Source organism: Vicugna pacos, chromosome 2, assembly GCF_048564905.1.
Source record: "Vicugna pacos chromosome 2, VicPac4, whole genome shotgun sequence".
NCBI lineage: Eukaryota > Metazoa > Chordata > Mammalia > Artiodactyla > Camelidae > Vicugna > Vicugna pacos.
The window spans coordinates 33,864,700-33,890,947 of record NC_132988.1 but is presented as its reverse complement, the minus strand read 5'-3'; the positions used below and the strand labels follow the sequence as shown (position 1 = coordinate 33,890,947).

At 40.0% G+C, this 26,248-nt stretch overlaps 1 long non-coding RNA gene across 4 annotated transcripts in view; it reads left to right on the top strand.

Moving 5' to 3' along the window:
• LOC116285827 (uncharacterized) overlaps positions 1-14,718 on the top strand; it is a 193,263-nt gene extending 178,545 nt beyond the window's left edge. For all 4 annotated transcript variants that reach the window (XR_012059111.1, XR_012059113.1, XR_012059112.1 and 1 more), the window contains one exon: positions 14,375-14,718. This is a non-coding gene — a long non-coding RNA (uncharacterized lncRNA). The remainder of the gene's footprint in view (positions 1-14,374) is intronic.
• Positions 14,719-26,248: the final 11,530 nt, after the last annotated feature.

Here is a 26,248-nt window from a genome sequence, read left to right as displayed (position 1 = left end):
TGGCACATTCCTTGTTTAATTTTGGAACCAAGAGTGTAACAATCCCGTAAAATGAGTTGAAAACTTTTATTTTTAGGTTTTTTTTTTTTTGGAAAGAGCTTGCGTAATATTGGAATTCTCTGTTTCTTGAATGTTTTGATGAAACTTAAAAAACTATCAGATCCCAGTTATTTTATTTTTCCTTCATGATACATTTTTACTTACTCTTTTTTTTTCCGCTCAATTTATTTAGTGTTATAGGACAATTTGGACTTTTTCTTTTAACAAAAAGCAGTTTTGGTAAAATCATTTTATGTGAAGTTTTTTTCTTAGTATTCTCTTTAATTTCTGTTGTATCTGGTAGTGTTGTCCATTGTTCATTCTTACTGTTGTTTGTTTGTGGCGTTCTCTCTCCTTCCTTTATTTCTCTCTCTCTCTTTCATCTTGTTTACTATTAGCAAATTAGCAAATGTGTACACTTGCAGGGCTTCCTCTAACATTTGTGGGGCCCATTGTGAAAGCATGAGTGGAGGGCCACATATTATAAGTCTAAATATTTTAAAATTGTAAGTTAAACTAATAGAATGTTAGGTAAAATATGTTCTATCCTCCTACTTTGACACTTGTGACTTCATAATGACCAGGAACGTGTGTTGGAATTTGGAATTTTTGGAATCTTTAAAGTTCCGTGCAGGATATGACAGCACAGGGGGAGCTGGCTCCTGGCCTGTTCCTTCTTCTCTTCCCACCCCAACTCTGTCAACAATTGTCTGTGAACCAAAGGCCATAAATAATGTTGAAATTTGTGGTACATCTATTCTATAGAAATTTATTAGTCTGTCTTAGAAAGGTGTGTCAGATCTAGAAATACTGACTTGGAAATATGTTCATGGTAGATTAATGAAAAACCATGTTGAAGACTGATACGTTTAGCATCATCCCATTTTGTAAAAAACAGAAATCTATAGACGATGTATATCTACATAGGTAAAAATTGAGGAAAATATCTCACTGTTAGTATTAGTTTTCTGTGGAGAGCAGGTTTTAAAGGATAAAGGAGACTTTAAGTCAAAAAGTTCTAGATGGGGAAAGTAGGAGAAACATTTATTTATTAAGTGATTCAAACATTTGAATTTTTTGCAGTGAGCCTGCATTACTAATGTAATCACAGGGAAACCCAAGATTTTATACAAACATTTACATATTTGTGCATATATATGTGTTTGCATATATGTATATTGTATATAATATATGAATAATATATGAGTTCATTATTTTAGGTCAGTCACTAAATTCCCTCAGAAGCAATAAGATTTACAGATGGGTTCCCAGGATGGATAGAGAGAGAAGAGAGACGGTATTAGTAAACAAAATGCAGCTAGCCGTAAATAAAAAATGCGCTTTTGTGGTAACAGTGTTTTCTGTTTGGTACATCTTCCCCTTATGTCCATGGAAACACAGCTTTCCAAGTTAGATGAGAAGAAGGGGTACTTCAGCTTCATTACATTACAATAATGTCCTTGGGGTTGTCTCTGGAGTGGTAGGGCCGCGTAGCCCTGGAAGCAAATCTGTTAACAAGATAGGATCTTTGGGGCAAAGAATGACAAAAGGAAGATACCTGAAGGCACTCACTGGAAAAGCCCAGCAATCAAAGATGCAGTCTCTTGTACAAACTTGTATGAGAACAGCAAAATCCGTTGTCCACTATTTAATTTTTCTTTCCTTTTTGCTTTACAATATTTAACTTTATTCCAAATTTCCCCAGTCTTTGAACACATACTGTTGACTAGGCATGTGGCCATGTGCTTGTGTAGAAACGAACACCTGGCCCTGCCTGCAGGGGGTTCAATCTGGGGGGGTCATGGAAAACAAGCAGGAACAGAAGTGTGTGGAGAGCACGCTGACAGATCTGAGTTCAGGCCCCCTGGAAACACTACTGTGGGGGTCTACACTGTGAGTCGGGGCAGGGCTGAATCCCTGCGCAGCTCTGGATGTGCGCTGGTTGCCTCACGTCCCTGCCAATGGCACCTCCTGGAGCCCAGGTGAACGTTGCTTTCTGGAGCCGGGTAATTAGGTGGCCTGGACTGCAGGTCATCTTAGAATGAGTACTAAATGAGTATTCAAAAATAAATGGAAAATCACCAGATGAAGGGACTGGGTGGAGGGGAAGGGCTTTCCACACAAGGAACTCTGCAAGCACAAAGGTTTCTGTAAACTGAGGAAAGCCCTAGTCAGATCGTGAAGGTCCTGATGTGCGGTATTGAGTGAGTTTAAATTTTGAACTCAAGGTGAGAGGGAAGATAGTGAGGGATATTTGGTGTGGGAGTGACGGGAATCCGATTCACGTTTTAGGAGAATGGATGGTGTAAGTGGTGAGAAATAGATATTTGTGCTACTGTTTAGCTACAGAGGAAATTAGGGGGATTCAGATGATCCCACACGTGTCGCAGAAGAGAAGGGGCAGATGGACAGAACAAGGCTGACTGAACACTACTCATCCTTAGATTTAGCTTAACGTGACCTCCTCAAAGCCCGAAGGAGATATTCTAATGGCATACCTTTACTTTATTACTTATAACAATCTGTAACACTCATCCATGTATAAGGTAGTTTATTTAATCTCTGTTCTGTCACAAGGATAGGGAATTTATTTGCTTTGTTCCCTATTCTAGCTCAAGAACATAGCATAGTATTGAAATAGGGAGATGCAAATACAGACAATTGTTGAGTGAATGAATGAATGAATAAGAGAAGAGGCAAGCGTTCTCAGATTTCTCCCTTGAAAATCTGGGTAAATACTGTGCCATTCACTACATGGATGCCTTATAACCGTATGAGACATGGAGATCTGACCATGTTGAGTTTTAAGTGTTTGTGGGTGCAATTTCTAGCAGGCATTGTAAAAAAAAAATAGGAACAGAAACTTACAAGGGAGAGCTGAAGACAATGATCTCATACCCTTTGGGATGTGAGTGTGGCTGATACTATGGGAGTAAGAGGGCTGGCTCAGGAAAGCAGGTACGAAGAAGAGAGGGGTGCCTGCATTGGACACTTGGGGATAACCAATATTTAAAAGGCAGACAAGGAGGCACCTTGAAGGCAACTTAGAAGGTAATTAGGTGAGAAGTAGAGGAAAAAGTGATGTTATCAAGACAGAAGAAAGTGTGGCAGTCAAATGCTGCCAAGAAGTTTACTGAGATATGAACTGAAAAGTGTTCATTAAATTTGTCAACTCAGATCTTGGCAAGAACGGTGTTAATTGTATGAGCAAAGGATGATTATCCTGGGTGGGGGTGGGAGGTGAGGAGAGGAAATGGTGTGTAGGGAGGGCTTTTCCTGGGCATCCCTTTGTGACATTATAGGAACTGAGGATGTATCATGTGGGGATATGAATGTGGAAGGCAGAGCACTCCTTGAAGGTTTACAGTTAAATTATGACTTGAAAACCTTGGTAGAAGAAGATTATGAAGTGCTCCTGTCGCGTCTTATATCCAGTTTAGGACTTCACGGTTTAGAAAAAGAACATGGAATATCACTAATTATCAGAGAAATGCAAATCAGAACTACAGTGGGGTATCACCTCACACCAGTCAGAATGGCCGTCATTCAAAAATCCAAAAATGACAAATGCTGGAGAGGCTGTGGAGAAAGGGGAACCCTCCTACACTGCTGGTAGGAATGCAGTTTGGTGCAGCCATTGGGGAAGACAGTATGGAGACTCCTCAAAAGACTAGGAATAGACTTACCACATGACCCAGAAATCCCACTCCTGGGTATATATCCAGAAGGAACCCTACTTCAAAAAGACACCTGCACCCCAATGTTCATAGCAGCACTATTTACAATAGCCAAGACATGGAAACAGCCTAAATGTCCATCAAACGATGACTGGATAAAGAAGATGTGGTATATTTATACCATGGAATACTATTCAGCCATAAAAACCGACAACATAACGCCATTTGCAGCAACACAGATGTTCCTGGAGAATGTCATTCTAAGTGAAGTAAGCTAGAAAGAGAAAGGAAAATACCATATGAGATCACTCATATGTGGAATCTAAAAAAAAAAAGAACATAAATACAAAACAGAAACAGACTCATAGACATAGAATACAAGCTTGTGGTTGCCAAGGTGGGGGGAGGGTGGGAAGGGATAGACTGGGAGTTCAAAATTTGTAGATACTGACAGGTATATGCAGAATAAATAAACAAGATTATTCTGTATAGCACAGGGAACTATATACAAGATCTTGTGGTAGCTCACAGTGAAAAAAAAATGTGACAAACAATATATGTATGTTCATGTATAACTGAAAAATTGTGCTCTACACTGGAACTTGACATAACATTGTAAAATGACTATAACTCAATAAAAATGTTAAAAAAAAACATTAACAACAGATTTGGGGGAAGTATTGTGACACACGTAATAAAGGGCTGATGTGCACAGTATCTAAGGAGATTTTACTAATCCATATGAAGAAGACAAACAATCCTGAAGAACTCTGGTCAAAGAAAATCAAGAATTCAAAAAATAAATGGCCAGTAAGAATATATAAAGATGCCCAACCTTATAGAAATCAATGAAATAGGATATTATTGTTCATTCTTTAGAAACCTCTCACAACCTCCAAATGCTGGTAAGGGTGGGTAGACCAGTCGTGTTCGTTGGAGGTCATAGTGTAAACTGTCCTTTTGGGAAGACACAGAATAGTACCTTTTCAAAATGTTAAAAAATACATATTTAGTAGACATGGCAAATACACTTTTGTCATAGAAATACTGGCATGTATGGAAAAATATGTACTCATAATGTCAAGTTAGTATTGTTTAAATAATGGAAAACTGAAATTTTCCTAAACATGCATCAATAGAATAATTGTTCAATAACTTATGACAGAGTGTCTTATCTATGAAATGCCGTAGAGTCATCCAAATGAATGAAATATATACTCATATGGAAAGATTCTCTAGATGTTGTCTTTGTGAAAAACTGAGAGAGTGTACATACATGCACATGAGTATGTACACGTATATATGCCCATTTGTGAATGTACGGAAAACTGTCTAGAAGGATCTACACAAACTTTTACCAGTGGTTACCTGTGAGAGTGGAAATGAATTTGGGGAAGGAGTGAAGGGAGTTTTCGTTTTCCTTTGATAGATTTTTGTGCTGTCTGAATGCTTAATTAGAATATATTCTTTGTGTACATAAAAGTACACATGTAAAAAAGAAATACCTTTACTTCTCCCAACATTGTGCTTTTTTTGACTTGTTCATAGTGTATACAACAGAACTTATTCGAGTATAAATGTTTAATTTTCATAAAATGAGAACTTATGTATAAATGTATCTTTAAAATTTAAAAATAAAATAAAATAAAAGTCTCTGGATAAAAACGTGTCTTTCAGGTGGAAGCAAAAGGTAGAACCAAGTAATAAATTAATCAAGCAGCTCTACCTTGCTCTTGTACTGAGACTAAATGAGTGAAAAGTTAATTAATTGAAATATTTGTAAAAACTAAGTTATTCTAACAGTGCAGAGAGGATAATATAAGGAAGGTTGCAAACCTTTGGCTCCTTCTCTGTTCCCTCAAGGTTCATACTTAGAGGGGTTAGGTCGTTTGTTGTGGATTTTCTTCATTCTAATGATGGTACAAATAACAGGAAATGCAAAACTGAAAAAAAAAAAAAAGAAAAAGAACCTGGAAATGGTTCTGGGGAGATTCACACAGATGGTTATTTGATCATAAAATAAGACCTTGAGAATAAAAAGGGGGACAGCTTCTTCAGTGTGAGGAGTGCTGCAGCTCAGAAGAGGGGCTGTGTACTTTATCTCCCCGAGGAGGGAGCATGGAATAGGACTTTGGCTGCAACAGGGGGAATTGAATTTAGAAATCAGGACGACCTCACATTGCGATTGAGCTTTCCAACAGGTTGAGAAGCTGCAGTGAAGTCTGTTCTTAGAGGTCTCTGAAATTTAATATTAATAGTTTTGAAATAAGACCCTGAGGAGTAAACGTTGGTGATTTTGACTTAATTCTTTCTGAGAGAGAATAGTTGGCCGATGGTCTCGGTGGCTGGGGACTGACGGCATACCTCCCCACAGCTGCGGGGTGAGCCTCTTGCCAGCCACACCGAGCAGATTTGACACAAAGCGGTTATTTGTAAGCCCCCGAGAGCCTTTTCCCCATCTCAAACCCTGAATCTGCTCACGGTGCTTCCTGTGGGCTTCACGTTTAGACCTCAGTAAACTTGAAAAATCCATCTGGTGTTGGCTGAGTCTAGAATTCTGGAATGCAAGATAATTTGGACAAAAGGAGAAGCTAAGTGGAAATCTCAGAGTACTCTAAGTCCTTGTGAATTTTGGAAGCCTCAAACCCTCTTTTATTTTTTTCCTCTCAAATTGCTCTGAATGGATGAACAGCTCATTGTGGGCCGTTTATGTGGTTTATATACAATTAGTCATCTCGCAGCACAGGAGACCCAGGCCACTCCCACCACCAATTGTATTTTTTTGATGGGAAAAGACTATACACCAGCCACACCACCTTCACTCAGTTTCTCGTTTGTCCTCTTAAAAGTGTATCCTTTTGTTGGAACCATTTTCTTACTTTTTTAAAGGAAGATTTCATGGAATGTCTTCACAATGACATTTCTATCATATTTTAAAGCTTTTATCGGTATTAGAATTATTCTGTCTATAAAGATCTGCGTGAAAATGTATTGACATAGATGTAATTAAAGTCAAAACAAGAAAAGGGACATTTTTACTTCATGTGTACTTTGGTATCTATCATGATGGTCCCCAAGTTTAAAATTGTATGAAGCCTAGAAAGGATATTAGTTTTTCTTTTACCTAATATAAATTGTTATTTAACCAGTAATAAACAAGATAAGTAGCTATTTCCATGGCTAATTATGTTTCTGTGTTTATCTTTGTATATGTTTTCTATTCCATCTCCCTTTTTTGATGGATTAAGTGCATGAGTTAGTTACCTTAGGACCTAAAACACTGACAATGCACCAGTTTTGGTCAGAGTAAAACTAGAGGTAAGCTGCTGAATGAAATAATTAGCTACTAGTCTTGCTTAATTTGTTCACGATCTAGTCACTTAACTCATTCATTCTCTCATTTATTGATTCATTTGGTGGCTACTTTGGGGCAGGAATCATGCTCTGCACTGAGGATAAATAACACATAGCCCATGCATTCCAGAAGCTTGCAAATCTGTTGAAGGGAGACAGGCATGTGAAAAAAATAAGGGCAACTATATAGTTAGAACTCTTTGGGTTGCATGTGACAGAGACTCAACTTAAACTAGTTTAAGACAAATGTGGGAATTTATGGACCTACAGGAGTTCTGAACAAAGCCTGAAAGACAGGATGCAGCCAAACCTTGGGGACACCTTGAAGTGGTAATTTCCCCTAGCACTGAATTTCCCTCTTTTACCTCAGTGTTTTCTTTGGAGTGATACCTTCTGCGTCCCTCCAGACATTCTCTTTAGTGGTGGTCTCACTACTGCCAACTCCTGCCTGTCAACTCTGTGCTTTCCACAAAGGAGAGGTTGCAATTAACTTTCAAACTTTGGTTTAAGAAATCGTTGAATCATTGCATTGGATCTGTAGATTGCTTTGGGTAGTGTGGCCATTTTGATGATACTGATTCTTCCAATCCAAGAGCACAAGAAGTCATTCCATTTCTTTGTACATCCTTCAATTTCCTTCATCAATGTTTTACAGTTTTCAGCATATAGGTAACCTCCTTGGTTAAGTTTATGTCTAGATATTTTGTTGTTTTTGGTGCAATGGAAATGTTTATGCCAGTTATAAAATTCTGGTTTTTGAAATGAAAAAAAAAGTGAATGAAGGGCCATAAAATGGCAAAATATCCTTCTTTTCAATGGGTGAGTTGTATTCCATTCCATATATATGCTGTGTCTTCTTTATCCATTCATCTATTGATGTGCACTTAGGATGCTTCCATATCTTGGCGATTATAAATAATGTTGCTGTTAACAGCGGGGTGTATGTATCTTTTGAGTTAATTCTTATTTTGTGGTTGGCTTTTATTCCTTTGATAACTATGTAGGTTTGAAAAGCTGAAGCTCTAAATGATTTTAGAAACAATGAGTACATATATGTAAATTAAAAAAAATCATTGAGAAGTAACTGGATCATCCTGGTTTAGACCAGGGTCCAATTCTAGATCAGTCAAGTGTAGCCACTGGGAGAGGGTCATGTAAAAATGTTGCTGCTCTTGAAATAGCTGCATGGGTTGAGATGGGGGACAATTATGGAAGAAGAGTCCCAGAACGTCCAACCTCATGTACCCCAGTATTCTAGGCACTGTGATAGACATCTGACCAGGTATCAGTGAGGGCATAAAATGGGGCTTAGTCCTTTTGGGGGAATCAGTCACCTTTTACAGGGAAAAGATTATACTTAAACTCGGCTTGGAAACATGTATATTTATGTATATTTATTCTTCAAGTAGATTATGGGGTTTGGGCTGGGAGAGTGCGGAGAGAGCATGGGATTGATGAAAAAGGAAGTCTCAAGAGGCAGGTTGGGGCCAGAACAGTGAAGATCTTATACTTCATGTTTGGTCCTGCAGACAAATACTAAAAGATATTTTTTGAAAGAAGCGCCCAGAAGTTCCTTTTGAATGTTTTCCAGCTAAGAAAACCATACATCTCACTGTTTTTCTTCTTAACATGAATTTAAGAGATAGAATTTTCTTAAGACTGACATTTTGGAAGAAGGCTTGTGCAGGTATATTTCAACGAAGTGTATGTGAAATTTTATGGATCTTTAATAAAACAAATTAGCATATAGACTTTGTAATGTTGGTGAGTACTTTTTAAGGTTTTAGAAATGTGGCCTTGAAACTAGTGTCTAACCTATGGGGAAGAGAGGAGGAAGGACTGAAAGAATGGACTAGAAGGTGTGGAAAGCGAGTTAGATTAAGAGAGGGGTTGGAAAAGATGGGCAGAAGATAAAGATCCAGTTTTAAGCAGAAAGTAGAAGCCCCTTCCAGGAAGAAGAGATTCTAGGAACCGAAAAAAAACGTGGTTCCAAATGTGGGTAGAAGTTTTGAGTGCTGACAATAAGGCATGGGTGGTGGTATTTCTAAGCCTATAAATGAATTTCAGAATTATATTTTTTGAATCAATTGAACCTGAGAACCAGAACTGACAGTCAATGATATTAAATTACTGCATCCTTACTAAGCGTGTTGAGTTGGGGTTTGCAAATACCAACAACGGCCCAATTAACTGGGGAGCAGACATGAGGACTGGGGCCTTGGCTTTTATGTCTTTCAGTGTGGCTGCCTTAGGGTTGAGCACATAAAAAGAGAGACTTATTGATTGATTTCTAGCAACTTGACAAGTATCTCTTTTATGGCATAGTAGATATGTACTTAGCAAAGATGCATTTAAATTAATTTCTTGACTGGAAAACTAAGTTTAAGTAATCAGGGTTTTCTCTAAATAGTGGACTGATTTCTTACCTTTACAAGCAGAGCAGTGAACCAAGACCAATAACATAGTGCGTGATTAGATACTTGTTTCTGGTTTGGAGAGGATTTGCTTAAAGTGGAGCAGATTTCAGAATGACAAAACGAGTTTCCCTGGCCAGTCTGGTATCAAGCTTTTGTTTGTGATACTTGATTATGTACTTTGGCTGCAGAAACCAAACATATGTTCCAATCCAATTTAGCCTCTGCTCAGAGCCATTCTCCTTATTTGTCCAAAAGTTCCAGAACTAAATTTTTGTTTTTGCACTCACTCTGAGCATTCAGTCCCCCATGTATTTCAGGGACAACAGGCACTCAGGGATCTGGGTTTGACTCATGGCTTTTATATTTAAGAAGCAGGACATGCTATTTTAGTCATTTTTAATGATGGCAAGCTGGACGCCAGATGTTTCAAAGGATAAAGTATCTTACTCTCGTGGAATCACATGCAGTGTAGATTTGTTTTCTGACGTAGATGGAAGTCACTCAGGCTCCTATATAATACAGTTTAAGCAAAACGCTTCCTGTTCACTGTCTATGCTTCCAATAATCTCACACCTCTACTGTAAAAGTCTTTAGCATATTCTATATTTTGCCTCAGGGAAGAATACCTTTAGAACCCCAGGTTATGTACCCATGGAAATAGAGACAACCCAGTCTTTCCCTTCTGCTGTGGGGAAAACCCTGCTCTTCCCTACTCTGTTTTATTCCTTGTGTGTCTCCTTATTACTCACAGAACACATCACTTCTGACACTTTTGGTCACCAAGTGTGTGGAGGTTTTTCCTCACAACAAGTGATCCTCTGTGACACCAGCTGGGTCCTATAATTTAACTCAATTCTCATCCTATGTACCTAGACATAGTGTCACATCCCACAGGTTAAGGTCTTAATCCCACAAGACGGACTTCCCCCTTCCCTCCATCAGACACCAGTCGCAAACTCAAATTATCACCTGTTCTTCTGACTAACTGGCTATATAGATTGGCAGTTCCAGTGACTCCTTCCTTGGGTTGGATTAATTTGCTAGGGTGGCTCTCAGAACTCAGGGAAGACCTTCAGAAGAGAGGTCACAGGTGGTGAAACATCAAGCTAGGAGGCACCTAGATCCCTGAAGGCTTCGTGGAGCACAGCCTTGCTAATCACATTGAATTTTTTCCCTCCAGACATAGAACAGAGACATAAACAACCTCATTTTTAGTTTTAGTGTTAAAACCAACTCTCCTTCCAATATATCATCCAGCACATTTTTTACAGTGCCTTAACTCAAAATGTTTCCAGATGCAGTTTGTTTTTGCTTTTGTTTTTTAAATATCTCCATAGTTTTAAAAAGAAAAAAAAAAGCTAAGGCTGCCGTGGACATGAGTTTCCTGCATATTTATTTTCCAAGCAAAAGAAAAGCAGGGAGTTTTTTCCTCTCCCTTGTTTTGCCAGTTACTCTCACATCACAGCCTGTCTTACCCTTCTCACCTAGTCTATTCCCTGGAGTGTTTAGTCATCTACAGGATGAATTTTTCAGCAAATAGTTATAACATATGCAAAAATGAAGTGTTCCTGGAGCTTTGGAGAGCTCTGAAAACACTATTTGAGAGCAACCATCTCAGGACTGCAAGCCTTTTCATCAGTTAAGAGATCAGAGGTCGGCACCAACATCTTCTGGGCTCAAATTCTCAGCCCCCAAACTTAACATTAGAAACTTATTTTTAAAAAATTTTAAATATGCATCTAAATATTAATCAGTATTCCCCAAATGTGTTCACTCACATGAAGAGCTACTCCTGTGAAAAGTTATTTATAGTCACATAAAGTTCCTTGTTTATATGCTTATATGCATCCTACACACACACACACACACACACACACACACACACACATGTAAGGTTTATGAGGTCAGGAATAGTATTTGGCACATGTATTTACTCGATAACTATTTATAGAATGAATCGGTGCAAAGCTTCTTGGGCTACTTGTTTTTATTCATCTGTTTATCTCTTCCATCCTCCTTCTAAACCTGGGTTGATGGCAGGGAGGAGAATGAGGAAGACTCTTAGGACAGGCATCAGGATCATTAAAGCAGAGAGAACCACTTAATTAAATACGAGATCACCTGTATTCTCCATTCAAAGGAACACCAGTAGACACAAAATTAGTCTCTTCCCCTCCAGAATCACACACCCTGTTTAGATCATTCCACCAAAAGTTCTGCACTGATCTTGTCACACACTTGTCTTAAATCTTCCATCCTTGGCAACTGGCTCACCAGAGCACCATCATTCAATGATGGAATGGTTGAAAAGAGGTTAGGTTTTAAAGTCAGGGAGACCCAGATTCAAAGCTCTTTCATCAATTAGTTGAGGAAGTGAATTCAGCCCTTTAGTTCTCCTCTCTCTCTTTCTCTCCCTCTCGCCCTCTCGCCCTCTCTCTCTTTTCCTGTTAAACCAAGATGATAGTCTTAAGGACCTTGTTGGATTATTGCAAGGATTAAATCAGACACTAGTGCAGTGTCTGGCACGTGACAACACCCAGCGTGCAGAGGACCGTGCGTGTGGCTATGAGTTCTGGTGGCAGGCAGGCTGTCACGGGCTTCTCTGGGATGTGAGTGGCTGGCATCCCTGGGTGGATGAAGAGGCACGTATCAGGTCAACTTTCTAGTTCTGCTTTTCTCATCTGAAAATTAAAGACTTGGCCCAGAGAAATCATCTGTCCAACTCTAGTATTTGACTAGTGTGTTGCTATGACTCTGTTAAAATAATTGAAAAAAAAATTCAACACGTATTTCTTTTTCTTAATCAGAATTTAGGGGAAATAGCATATTTGTACTGGATATTTCTCACTTGTGACTCACTGGTTGGATGACTTTTGCCAAGTCTAAATATATTAAACTTCATACTCCACATTTATCAAATAATTGGCAATCCTGTGATTCACAAAACCAACAGGAGTATTGAGAAAACCATTTAACAAATGCAGAAAGAACTCATGCAAAATATGGTTTGTTGCCTTAACTGTATGATTCTCTGAAATAGTTTTATAAATTTAACACATAATACAATTCTCTTTAATGAAAATTATTTTTAACTTTTGACCTAAAATTGCTCACTATTTCAAACATTGGGATCCACGAGCTATAGTAAATAAGCATGAGAAAATAGAAAATAAATATATTGGTCTCTGCCCTAGGTTCCTAGCAGAGTCCTAATACCCTTGTAATTTCTTAAATGATAAGAGACTAGGAGCATCTTTTGTTCTAATATCTGGTCTTTGACCTTGGTTCCTGACACAAGGCTCCTGAAACCCTTATAATTTGCTGGGTGATAGGAGTGTTTTCTGTTTTAATGGGGCAACTCTGTTTAGGCTCCTGAATGTGGGCTGGTCACAGGAAAGACCAAGCCATGATTAGAAGCTTGGAATTTTCAGCCCCACTCCCTATTCTCTTGAGAAGGGAAAGGGACTGAAAATAGAGTTACTGATCAATCATGCCCACATGAAGCCTCTATAAAATCCAAAGTGTACAGGGTTCAGAGACCTTCCAGGTTGTTGAACACATCCACACTGGAAGGGCTATACACCCTAGCTCCACAGAGGCAGAAGCTCCTGGTATCGGGACCCTCTCAGACCTTGTCCTACGTATCTCTTCATCTGGTTCACCCCACGGTCCAAGAAGGCTGCTTAAGCTCCAGCCATCATGCCACTTTTCAAGTAGTGGAGAAGGAGAAGGAAGGAGAGAACCCCGCCCTCTCCCTTTAAGAATATTTACCATAAGTTGCACACATTACTTCTATTAACATCTCTCAGGCCAGACTTTAGACAAATGGCTATACCTAAACACAGAGTGGCTGGGAAAAAACTCTTTGTTCCAGGTGGCCAAATGCCCAACTAGCTCAGGAATCCTATGACTAGAGAAAACTAAAGGATAGTGAGGGACAAAACTAACCCAGTTTCTGCCACAGCTGACTCCCACTCCTCTCTCCATCCCAAGTTCCACAGGTCGATACTTTAAAGTCCAGAATGAGCATGCTTTCAATAAATCTATTCTTCCCAAATTGTTTCTGAGAACACCTTTTAATGCCCCGAGACACATTGTGGGCTGAGGCTGGTATTAGAACAAGAGGAACGCCAAATGAGTTTGCAGCTTGCTCTGGATCCCACTGAAGTTTCACAGGAACAATAGCATCATCTTTGCATGACCCCGTTCTCTTCCTAACGATGCCTTGAAGTTGCAAAACAATTCACTTTCCTTCCGGCACCTGGAACCCTGCTGCGCCATTGCCTGACTCTCTCCAAATTAAGAAACAAGAAACGGTTGGGACCTGGGACCTGAACTCCTGCTGCCTGACCTCTGGAGGATTTTCTCTTTTGGAGGTTTAATAAGTGTCATCAGCCCAGTAGGGGAGACTCTTGGCAAACCCGAGACGTTCTCCTTCCGGGAGCTCACTGATCCTGTCTCTGTGAAAGGGCCAAATTTGTCAGTGGGAAAAGAATTTTAAGAAGTATTGTGAAGTAAACTGTTTTGCCATGCTCTGAATACTGACCCTTCGTAATAAAAGCCTCTTACCTTTTCAAACATGGCATTGAATCATCTCTTTAAATAATTAGCCAGGAGAGGGACAAGATGCAGGAGTTCACGTAGCTCTTTGCAAAGGAAAACTTCAGTAGACGTAGGTACACTGGGAACAAGTGAATCAAATCGTGGTGGTTCAGCTTTTCATACTTAAACACTGGGATTGTTCTTTCAAAATTTTCTATGCATCTGCCCACCTAGGGGAGATTTATTCTTAGACATTTTTCAAGTTAAATATTCATTACCATTAGAGAGTACCCCTGTTCTTCAATTAATTTTTTTCTCTTGGTCTCTTCCCTCATCTACTTTAAGAATGATCCAAAAGTTCCACTCAGTGAGTGTGGGAAGGCACAGCGCCGGAGGAGGGAGAGAATGACAACAACTCATGGAAGGCCGTCAGAAACGTCTGCCAAGAGATGTCTAGAAGAGGTTGATAATGCTCCAGCGTTAAAAATGCCTTTACCTTGAAGACATCCAGCTACTGTGTGGAGTTTAAATGATCTATCTAAAAGCAGCAATTCTGATTTTAGTTCTCTTTTTAAGACATGCATTACTTATCATTTATTTTCATTTCTCATTTTCTGTAAGAGAAAATTAGCTCATGACAACAAAAATCTTAGCATTAATTGTGGGAATAAAAATTTATAAAAACAATAGCACAAAGCATTGTAAGATATGTGCAATCATACTACGCAAGATTCTTGCAGTGTCTGTGAAGTGGTCCACGGTAGTTCTAACTAGAGTGAGAAGCAGTACACATAGAAATATTTGGCTGGACCAAGTTCGTTCTCAGATGTCGATCAGTTTTCTGAGTTTTAAAAAGCATTACTTGTTGTACCTTGTCCTTTACAGCCATGGTTATATCGGTTTCCAAATTCAGAACTGTGACAACATTCCAGCAGAGTATCAAAGTCGTTTTTACGCTCTTTGACAAAGAAGAAAAGAAAATGTATTGGGTGAAGTATGAGAGAATTCTCCCCCTCCTAAACTTCCTCCCACCAGAAAGGAGCAAAGTTACAAACAAAGGAACCAGAAAGTAAATGTGTGTCTGGGAATCTGAGGGATTAATGTCCTTATGTTATACCTGTTTCGGTGAATGCTTGCAGGGGAAGTGTCTGCCTGTTCCTCAAATGTCACAGCTTTCCTTGTGTCCCTCTCGGTGGATCCAGTTTCTCGGCAGTACCAAGTAGCCCTTATTGTTTCCAGTATTTTCAATGGACAAGAATCATCTGGTACATAATCCTTGGCAGGGCTGGAGGCCGCGTGCAGCTGGCCACAGCTGTGCTAGAGCAGCCTGAGAACTGAACTGTTCGCAGAAGGTGGCTTCAGAAGGCATTTGCCAGTGGAAGAGACGGCGGGCTCTGGGCCAGGCTCAGCTGGTGGGGGGGGTTAACCTTCTGGAGGGAGGACACTGGTCTTTGGTGGCCACAGAGATGGAGCCACACAGACGGTAGTGTGTTCACTACCCTTACGGCCTGTTTCACGCTGACTCTCAGCCTCTCCTGGGTCAAGTAGCTGTGCCTCGTACTGTGAAAGGCCATGCCCTATTCATTCCCGCCTTTTAAGGCTTTTCACCACAGATTCCTCTTTGGAGACGTCCTAGCAGTGACGGCACATTTTTCTTTAATATTTGAGTGTGTGTTTGTATGGACTCTTGAAATAACTTGTGTGTGATTGATTCTGAAAAGCATGTCATGTCCTGTTTGGGGAGTGCTAGTCCTTAAGGCACGCAAACTCGTGCCAGATTGTCTCTCTGGGGCAGCAGTGGATCGGGAATAATTCAGATGAACAGGACAAAGAGTATGGGTTGGCAGGAGGGGCTTGGTTTGGTTTTGTTCGACAGGTGAGGGAAGGAGTTTGAATTTGTAGAGTAAGAAGGCATGGGATATCAGAGATTAGAATGAGAAAAGGCCAAGCCCAGAGAAGAAGCATCAACAGCAAGAATTTTTCATCCATCCCTGAGACAGCAAAATAGGTGGGGTCCTATTTAATCATTGGCACTGGAAGAGGTGGTAACGTAGCCCAGAGGAGACACTGAGACAAGCTTTTGGCCAAACAGAGGATGTTTTCACTTTTTCCTTCCGTGTACTTCCGACTACGTGTGGGTGCTTGTTGCCAAAGGGACCCTCGTGGGCTGTCCGCTCCTGATTTAGCGATGCCAGAGGTAGTCAGCCTTCTGTGAAGCACTTCCGCACATCTGTCTGAAGTTGGTCGTGGCTTTATGACTATCACTTATTTTGAAAATTCACTGCAAAGTGAAGTTACTTTGGAAGTTTGCTTAAAATTCTCCTCCAGTATAAGCAGAGGATAATTTTAACTGATTTTCAGAATTCAAGGAAGTAGTTAAACTGTTACCCTTCCCTGCTTCTCTGCGGATTGAAGAAGAAAGCTTAACAGTTACAATGAAGGACCAAAATGTTGGAAGACTTTCCATTCAGTTTAATGTCTTCTGTGGTGGTGTAACACAGCATCTGCCTGAGACAGCTAAATCAATCATGCAGAATTGGCGTGTAAAATAAAATAGTAACAGGATATTGCAGTTGAGAAAAAAACCATGAAGATAAAAGCTGCCGAAGGTTGAAATTTCTTGATGGCATTAGAGAAGATAGTGCAGCTCTGGCTAAATCTCTGAAACCAAACTGGTAGACCCGGGCTACGCTGTCTGTGTGTGTTGAGGGGAGCCGAGGGCCAGCCCTCTCGCCTTCTCTTTCTGTCTCGCTGGTGTCTTTATCCATTATTTTCAGGGCTGTTGGCAAATGAATACAATGAGTCTGAGAGGAAGATGCTCTGCGGTTCTGGGGGCCCAAAGAAAGGGTTAGCAATCCAAGCCCAACTTTTGGCATCTTTCCTGACTGGGTCAAAGCCTGCAGGGGTAAGAGGCGAGCCTACCTCTCCCCACTCTAGGGCTGCCAGGAGGGTCGAGGGCCCCAAGTAGCTCAGGCCAAGAATGTCCTCTCAGCGTCCCTCACGTCCATGCATCGAGCTGAATGATGTGGGCTGCCCACGCTGCCCACTGGGCAACAGCATTTTTACTGCTTCACTATACTTAGCTCTCTGTCTCCATCCAAAGAATAATTCAACCTTCCTTTTGAGTTCCTGCCACAGAAAGTTCTGAGAGATTCATGCATTTTTAAAAATGAGTGCTCATTGAGTGCTTTTGTGCCACACCGAACTGAACTCTGAGCTGTGGCAGTAGGAAGGATTTAAAAGACGTTGCCCCTGCCCCGTGACTGTCTGTACACCTGCAGTGACATCAAGGTACGGATGGCAGTGTGAAAGCAGTTGAAGGGGTCGTGGCAGGAGACCTAGAGTTAGCGAAATGGTAAAGACAACTTTCATGAAAACCAAGCACTATACAGGCCAAATTTTCACAGACTCTGGTACTTGTTTTTTTTTTTTTTTTTCTATGCCCCTTCCCTGACGTTACTGTAAGCTGTGGGGATGGAGGCATGGCTGATATATGCACTTACTCCTTTCCCACAGTTGCTTTCTCTTAATTTTATGCAGACACCAAGACGAGTGGGAAAAGGCCAATGAGAAGATTCTCAGGGGGAAAAGCCCCACACATACTATTTGCATTTCCAATGAGAAAACCCAAAGGGAAAAAAGGTACTCAATACACAGGATGCTGGCAAAATACTTCACTAGGATGTGGCTTTGGCCAGGTGACTGTTTCTGCTGGGATAGGATTGTTTTATGTTTATAACCATCTCTTGATCTCCCTTGTACACTGTCCCTTTTCTGTTCATTGCAAACTTATGTAGAAACACACAGCACATGCTATTCTGTGTTCCTTCTAGGCGAGCTTGGAGCGTTTTCGGGAGAACACATGCAATTCTTCCACAAGACTTAGCTGTTGAGATAGAAATTCTTTCTCTTTGCCCCCAGACGTGAGTCTGAAGTTGGCATATCACTAGCTTTCAGGGCCCACAGAGTCCCTAGAGATGGAAGAAATGCACTCCCACAGTCACATGGATCAAACCCGAGTATTGGTTTCATTCGTTACCAGGGGACCCCTTGACAGTTTGTCGTCCCAAGGGATGTGGCCGGCTTACGTGCAGGGCCTGTGCTTCGTCTCCACCTGTCACTCTCACTTTTCTACCTCCCAGAGTAGAACGTGAAGACGACACGGCGATCGGGTAGCTGCCGTGGAGCACAGGGTTCTGTGTATCTCTGCAATAGAAAGGCCCAGTGAAGTAGTAGGCCTGGCGGACTTTTGTCATTTGGAGTGATTATGTTGAATGGCCCTTAGCTTTGGTTTTGGCTTTGTACCAGCATGCATAGCCAAGGGGTCAATACGGTGACTCTGAGGAGTCCAGATACCATTCTGTCATAATGACTATAACATGCTGTCAATGTGGAAACCAGAAAGTTCATTTTCGAAGTCTGAAGGCAGCTGAGAACAGATGAGGGTAACAGAGCCAAGCTTACTTCCAGCCTTGGCTGTTCATGCTAGGACATTCTTCTCTCATTACTCCATCGGGACCGGATAGGAAGAAAGGTGCTTGGCAGGTATCCCCAGGAGTCCTGCTAGTGAAAAGAGCAGGAGCTCAGCTTGCACACTTAGTGCAAGCACGTATCACCCGTGAAAAGACTTGCTGACCACGTTCAGCGCTGGAGATTAGAGCAGCTTCTCAGACTTTACTGTGTCTGCAAATCCTCAGAGATTTAGTGGATCTAAGGTGGAGCCCAGATAGTCTGCAGATTTAGCAAGTTCCCTGGAGATGCTGATGCTGTTGGTCTGGGGACCACACTTGGGTACCAAGGCACTAGGTTGTGATGGTGAAGTGGCCTAGGTGTCAGATCTAATAACAACACCAGCGGGTTAATTTATCTCTGATTCCTGGAATCGACTGTGTTCTGAATCTTAGTTGACCTCCTTTTAAATATTTGCTGTTGGTCAGGAAGAGGATTTGGTGTTGACAGAAGAATGACAGGTCTAGGGTAGAGGGTGTTTGGGATGGTCCCAGGTACCGGGGTAGCCCTCGTGTGCTCATTCTCCCATAATCCCTTAAGCGCTACCAGTTAGAGAGTCTTTTGTATGAACTAATAGTGCCTTTAAAATGTTGAATCATAATTTAAGTTATTTTTGCTAGCTGGTTTACTTCTAACTGGAAACTGCTGATGGGAGGGAGGGATCGTTCAGGAAAACCTGGGATAAGAATAAGAACTTAAAGGCTTGTTTAGGAAGAACACTTCTGTGTGTTTCCTTTACTCTCACATGGCTACCACACTTCACTTCTGACATTTCTGGTCACCAAATATGTGCCCCCCCCACCCGTGCCAAGCAATTCTCTGACACCAGCTGAGTGTTCTACAATTTAACTCAATTCGGACACTGTCTACCTGCAGGTACTGTCAGATCCCACGGGTTAAGGGCTCAGTCCCAAAAGACTGGCCTCCCCCAACTTCAGATGCCAACTGCAGGTCCCCAGTAGTCACTTGTACTGCTGACTGACAAGCTATGTACATCAGCTTCCCATGACCCCCTACTTGGGTTTGATAGTTTGCTACAATGGCTTACAGAACTCAGGGAAACATTTACATTTACTGTTTTGTAATAGAAGGATATGATAAAGGATACAGATGGGTATTCAGATGGAAGAGATGTGTAGTGCAAGTTGTGGGGGAGGGGGCGTGGAGCTTCCATGAGCTCGTCGGCACCATCTCCCAGTCCTCCATGTGTTCAGCAACCTGGAAGCTCTCTGAACCCCATTCTTTGGGGATTTTTATGGAGGCTTCATCACACAGGCATGATCGATCCTTAATTCAGCCTCCAGTCCGTTATCCTCTTCTGGAGGATGGGAAGTGGGTCTGCAGCTTCCAAGCTTTTAATAATCGTGGCTTGTTCTTTCTGGTGACCAGCCATATCTGGAAGCTTTCTAAGATCACCTCATTGGTACAGAAGAGACTCATGTCACCTAAGAAATTCCAAGGCATTTAAGAGTTCTTTACCAGGAACTAAGGCAAGAAACGAATATATATAGACCAATATATATAGAAATGTGTGTGTGTGTATATAAATATATATGTGTGTATGTGTCTGTGTGTGTGTCTGTGTCTGTGTGTGTATACACATTTTTCCTATTATTTCACAGAACTGGGGCAAATGAGGAAGGGTAGTTTGGGAGTATGTGGCATTTCAGGGAACAGTTGATCTGTGAGGGGCAGTGGACAGTCTAGGAGAGAATGGGAATGTGTGCTGGTTGGCCAAATGAGGACTGGGGCATCCAGGAGGCCCAGTTTGGGTGGTTAGTTCTGGTACAAATGGATGACCTCACTGATGACCAGCTCAACCATTGATCATGAGCCAATTGTATCATCTTCCTTTATGGGAAACAGCCTAATTTAAAGACAAAACAAAAACTCTCTGAAGGAAATATTTTCCACCTTTCTTTCTGGGTGTATTCCTCCTGATTTGGCTACCAAGAAAAGATTTGTTACAGTGTTTCTACTTGCTAGGAAGGTGGGGATTCTAGAAATCTCACAGTGGCCAAATCAGTTTTCTTTCCAGATCTGGGACACAGCATTCTCTTTTGAAGGACAAAGAGAGGTCAATTCTCAGATTTACACTTTTATACTGGTTTTATTTCAATGGTACCAGTGTGACTTGAATGCTTGAAAAGAGCTCAGTTTCCTAGAAACTGGGAAGAAAAACATTTAATAATATTTTGACCATTGTATGGCTGGAATTTTTAGCCTCAGTGGATCTGGTGTACTTAGTGGGCATGGAATTATTCCAATTGCACCATAATCTTCCACATCAAACAGGTTGACTTTTTTTTTTAAACAGCAAATTATGAGAATAAGAAGCTTGGAAGGGACAGTGGGGAAATGATCGGTGCTGTGTGCTTCTTTATTGTAACTTATTATGTTTAATCATTATGGTTCCATTAGTGCATACCTCCCTTAGGATCAAAGACGAGGGAATCTAATGGAATGAGAATTAGGAAACAGGACCTTGATTACTATTTGAATTTCTACCATTTAATTACATCAGCTATATCACAAACATTATCGGCTGCTTGGTGAACATGGTCCACGATCCTCAGTAGCTGTGTTTCAATGATAATGATTTGAGAGTAGTCACCACTTGTTGAAGATGAAGTATATACACTATGTTAGGTGTATTACAACCTCAGCTCATTTATGACTTTCCTAATAATCTTTTTTTTTCTGAAAAATGATTATAATCATGGCCATTCATTATAGCCTACATGTATGTAGCACTTTATGAGACCTTCTCTCTTATATTGTTGTTAATCTATTCAATTTTTTATGAGGTAATTCTAATTCCCTGACACAAAATTTGCTAAGACTTTGTAGAGTATCTTGACTGTGAATCAAAACTTCTTTGCTTCTGGGGTGGAGAGAACAGTGGAGATAACATGATCTTTCTTTCTCTCGAATTCCAGTTGTGAAGAGTCAGACAGAGGGGTCTGGGTGGAGCCGTGGGGCTCAAGATTTTCATCTGCAGCCCTGTTTGTACAAATCAGGTGTTGGGCTTTCCTTCCACATTTCCCCCATTTCTCCACGGCCTATGGACTTCAGTTCCCCCCTTTATATTGTACTTTTTTCTTTTATTTTGTCTTTCGAAATTCGTTCAAGTCATGTTGGTTTAGATCTTCTGGTGGTTGGCTTATTCTTGACACTGACTTTGGCCAGCTTCTAAAAACTCTCCTAAGAGTAACGGCAAATGCAGTTACTATATGGACGATAAATGACAGAATGTGTCACTTAAGGAGGCCTGGTAGATATCTGTTACTGAGAATTTAACACAATTACCTGTAATCATATTGGCAAAGCAGTTTCTTAGGGCCATCTGCTTATTTGTTAAAATGATTTTTAAAAATATATTGAGCCAGATGGTTTTAATTAGTATTTCACCTGCGTTGCCGTGTGTTTTTAAACTCTAAGGTGTATTTTATATTACCTGTGCTCCCCATGCTGTTATCATCCTAGGGCGGGATCCCCCAGAGGAAAGGTATCTTTTTTTTTTAACTGAATCACTCTGCTCATTTTTGTTTGTTAAGAGAAAATATCACTGTTTCTTATTAAAATATTAAATGAATGGTCACTTTACACCTGACTCTATAGAAGATGTTTAGGTAGCGGCATGAATCAAAGAAATGTTCCTGTGTTTGCAGGGATTAATGTCATTAATGATATTTTCTTTTTTTTTAAATTTAATTTTCCCCAAAACAGAGTAAGATGGACACTGTCATGGTGAATGAAAAGGAAAGTAGCAACAGGTGTACTCCCCATGCGGGGCAGTCCGAGAGGCGCAGGCAGGAAGGCGTCCGGGATGCAGCCAGCCCTGACTTCTTCTTTAACCCGCCGGCTTGAATGGGGCGTAGGTTGAGTGTGTCACCATTCCCGGTCCGTGGCTTCTTTAATGCCAGCCAGTTATTAGAACAGACAAGGCAATTCGGATAGGCCGTTATGTGATGTATTTATTGCCATGCTGACCAGATCAAGGACCACAGGAAAAGCAACAGTTCTGAGGTTTCCCAGAAGTTCTCAAACGTGCATCACTTTTGACAACCGAATTTCAATATTTATGCATAACCATAAACACTCCTTCTTTGTTCCTACTCAAGATTTCACCCAAGTTCCTAAGCAGTACCTACGCTGGGACATTTTGCCTACCCAGAAACATCAGTGGGATTACATGGTGGGGTGATTATAAAATCGGAGCCCCGGGAGTCCCTTTCCCTTACGCCTCTCTGATGACACTCGGTGTTGCGTTCAGCTGTGTGCTTCTCACTGTCCTTGTACCTTTTCTAATTTTGGATAGAGGCCCACTTTTCTTAGAACATGTTTTTGGGTTTTTTTACTTTTATTTTCTTGTTTTTAAAGTACTGTGATACCTACTTTTTATTATATTTTATTCTCTGTCAATGTCAGTTAAACATCAAGCTGAAAAATTAATGTGTGCTTTATATAATTAGCTTGAGTGTCTTTTTAATGTGTATTTAATAGAAAAGATGGGTGAACTAAGAATTGGCCCAGAGAATAACAATAGGACATAGAGAATTTTTAAGGTGAGAAGGGTATTATAGAAAAACAAAGTTGAAGGAAGAATACCAGAATGAAGGTGGAGAGAAGAACTGTAATCAGCCAACAGGGGTGTGTGTGTGTGTGTGTGTGTGTGTGTGTCTGTGTATTTGGCAGTGGTTGAGGGCCACTGGGCATAAAGGTAGAACATCTCTTGGACCCAGGGTTAACTTCCTTAGGGGAATTTCCTTTTATTGTCTTCTTCAGATGAATAACCTTATCCTAATGCCTCTTCTGTAGCAAAATAATAGAAAGTATTTGAATAAAAAAATTGAAAAAGACCCCAAAGATAGAATCTGCATGTTTACCAGAAGAGCTGGAGGGAGATTGTTTAATGGTAAAAGAGAACAAAGTTTTCGAAAATATATTCTTTAGGAAATTATTTCTATTCTCATCTATACCAAGCCAGCACCAAAATGGGGACAGTAATTTATGTATCAAATTATCTAGTGAAAGTGCCTTTGAAAATCAGATTAAAGGTACAGGTGACAGAATAGACATGCAGATCAATGGGGCAGGACAGAGGATCCAGGAATACAAATGACTGACTGATTTTGGACAAAGGTGCGGGAGCAGGCAGTGGAGAACAAGGGGACATAGCAGGTAATAAAATACGGATATGCATGTCTGTGTGGGCTGGAGCAACTGCACGTTCATCTGTAAAAATGATTCTTGAGCCATTCTTTGCATCATATATAAAAATTAAATCAAAATGGATCATAGAACAAAATGTGAAATTAAACCCACACAAAATTTAAAGAACATAGAAGAAAATATTTGGGACCTTGGGTTACACAAAGATTTCTTAGATACAACATCAAAAGCATGATTTCTAAGAAAATATTGATAATTGTTCTTAATCAAAATTAAATACTTCTGCTCTTCAAAAGAATTCTCATTTAAAAGAAAATCCTGGGAAAAATATTTGCAAAACACATATCTGATAAAGAGCTAGTATCCAGAATATACAAAGAACTGTCAAACTCAGTAATAAGAAAACAATCTAATAAAATAAAATAGGTACAATTTAAACAGAAATCTCACCAAAGAAACTACACGTGGCAAATAAGCACATTAAAAGATAATATCAGTTGTTAGAAAAATGCAAATACCAATACCAAGTGTTGGTGAGGATGCAGAGCAACTAACACGCTCATACACTGCTGCTGGGAGTGCAAAAGCTGCAGTCACTTTGGAAAGTAGTTTGGCAATTTCTTATTGGTTTAAATGTACACTTACCATAAAACCTTCAGTTCTACTCTCAGGTATTTAAAAGTGAAATAAAAACTCATTGTCATGCAAAAATTTGTACCGTAACATTTATAGTAATCTTACTTACAATTGCCAAAACCTGGAAATAGCCCAGGTGTGTTTCAATGGTTAATGGATAAATAAATTGTGATATATATCCATACGATGGAATACCACTCAAAAGTGAAAAGGAGCGAAATATATCAATGTGGACATGTTTCAGATGCATTACACTAAGTAAAAGAAGCCAGACTGGAAAGGCTATACATTCTGTGATTCCATTTGTATGACATGTCTGAGTAGGCAGAACCACAGAGACAATAACAATCAGTCGTTTTCAGGGACTAAGGGAGAGGGAGGAGTTTACTACAAAGGAGCAAAAGGAATTTTTTTGGGTGGTGAAAATGTTCTACACCTTCATTAAACTGGTGCTGCCATGACTGTATGCATTAGTCAAACCCATCAAAGCGTCAATTAAGAGTATGAAATTAAAGATATAATATCTTTAAAAAAGCAAAAACAAAACAAAGCCAAGCACCAAAAAGTGATAAGCCATGTTCATGGATAAGAAGATCCAGTATCATAAACATGTTAATTTTTTTCCTGCAGTAGCGTTTTGATAGAGTTTAATCCTTATTAAAATCCCAAAATGGCAAGAAGGGGGTGGTAGAAATTGACAAGCTAAATCTAACATTTAAATAGAAATACAAAAATCCAAGAATAGCTGAAATCATCTTGAAAAAGAAGAACAGAACCGAAGGACTTATATTATTAGATGTCATGTAATAGAAGAATTAAGCTAGAATAATTAAGACAATATGGTATTGGCTCAAGGATTGACACGTAGAACAAGGAAAGATTAACAGAACAGACTCCAGTGTATTATTATTTATTATGAAAATGACACTGCAGTTCAACATAGGGAAGAAGGGTCTTTTCAATAAATTAACACTGAGCAACTGGATGCTATATTTTAAAAAGGAAAGGGCATTTTAAGCCCTATCTCACACTATGCCCAATTATCAATTTCAGATGGACTGTAGATCTAAGCATGAAAGATTAAACAATAAAGCTTTAGGACAAAGAAGGATAGTATCTTCTTGACCTTTGGCTAGGCAGACATCTACTAAGTTCGAGATAGAGAAGAAAATCAGTTAATTGGATCATATTAAAATTAAAACCCATTTTTCAAATATACAATTATGAAAATGAAAAGATAAGCTGAAGACTGGGAGAAAATATTTGTCATATGTCTTTCTGACCAAGGACATTTTTCCAGAATACGTAGAGAATTACTAAAAATAAAAAAAAAGACAATCCAATAGCTAAACAGACAGAAGGCTTGACCAGATACTTCATAAAAGTGAGTATCCAAATGGCTAATAAATCATGAGAATGTACTCAACATCACTGTTCATTCGGGGACTTGGACTAAAACCACAATGGAACACTACTATACCTCCACTAGAAAGACAAATCAAGAGACAGTATCAAATGTTGTTAACACTGGAACAGGTGGAACTCTTATGGACTGTTTATTATTGAGAGTGTGAATTGGTATAATGCTTTTGAAAAAATATTTGGTAGAATCTACTAGAGTTAACTATGTGCACAGTTTATGAGCCAGCAATCCCGCTCTAAGTATACATTCAAAGGAAATACGTACTTGCTAAAAGACAAGTATGAGCGTTCGTAGCAGCACTCCATAATGGAGTGTTGGAAAAAATTCAAACATCCGTCAAAAAGATAATGAATTATTAGACAACTCATGAGCCAGGTAAATAATCAGCATGGATCCACAGGAAGGCAGCTGGATAACAACAGTTCTTTGTGAACCTGGACATGATGTTGGTGCTAGAAGCCTGGGTCCCAGCTGAG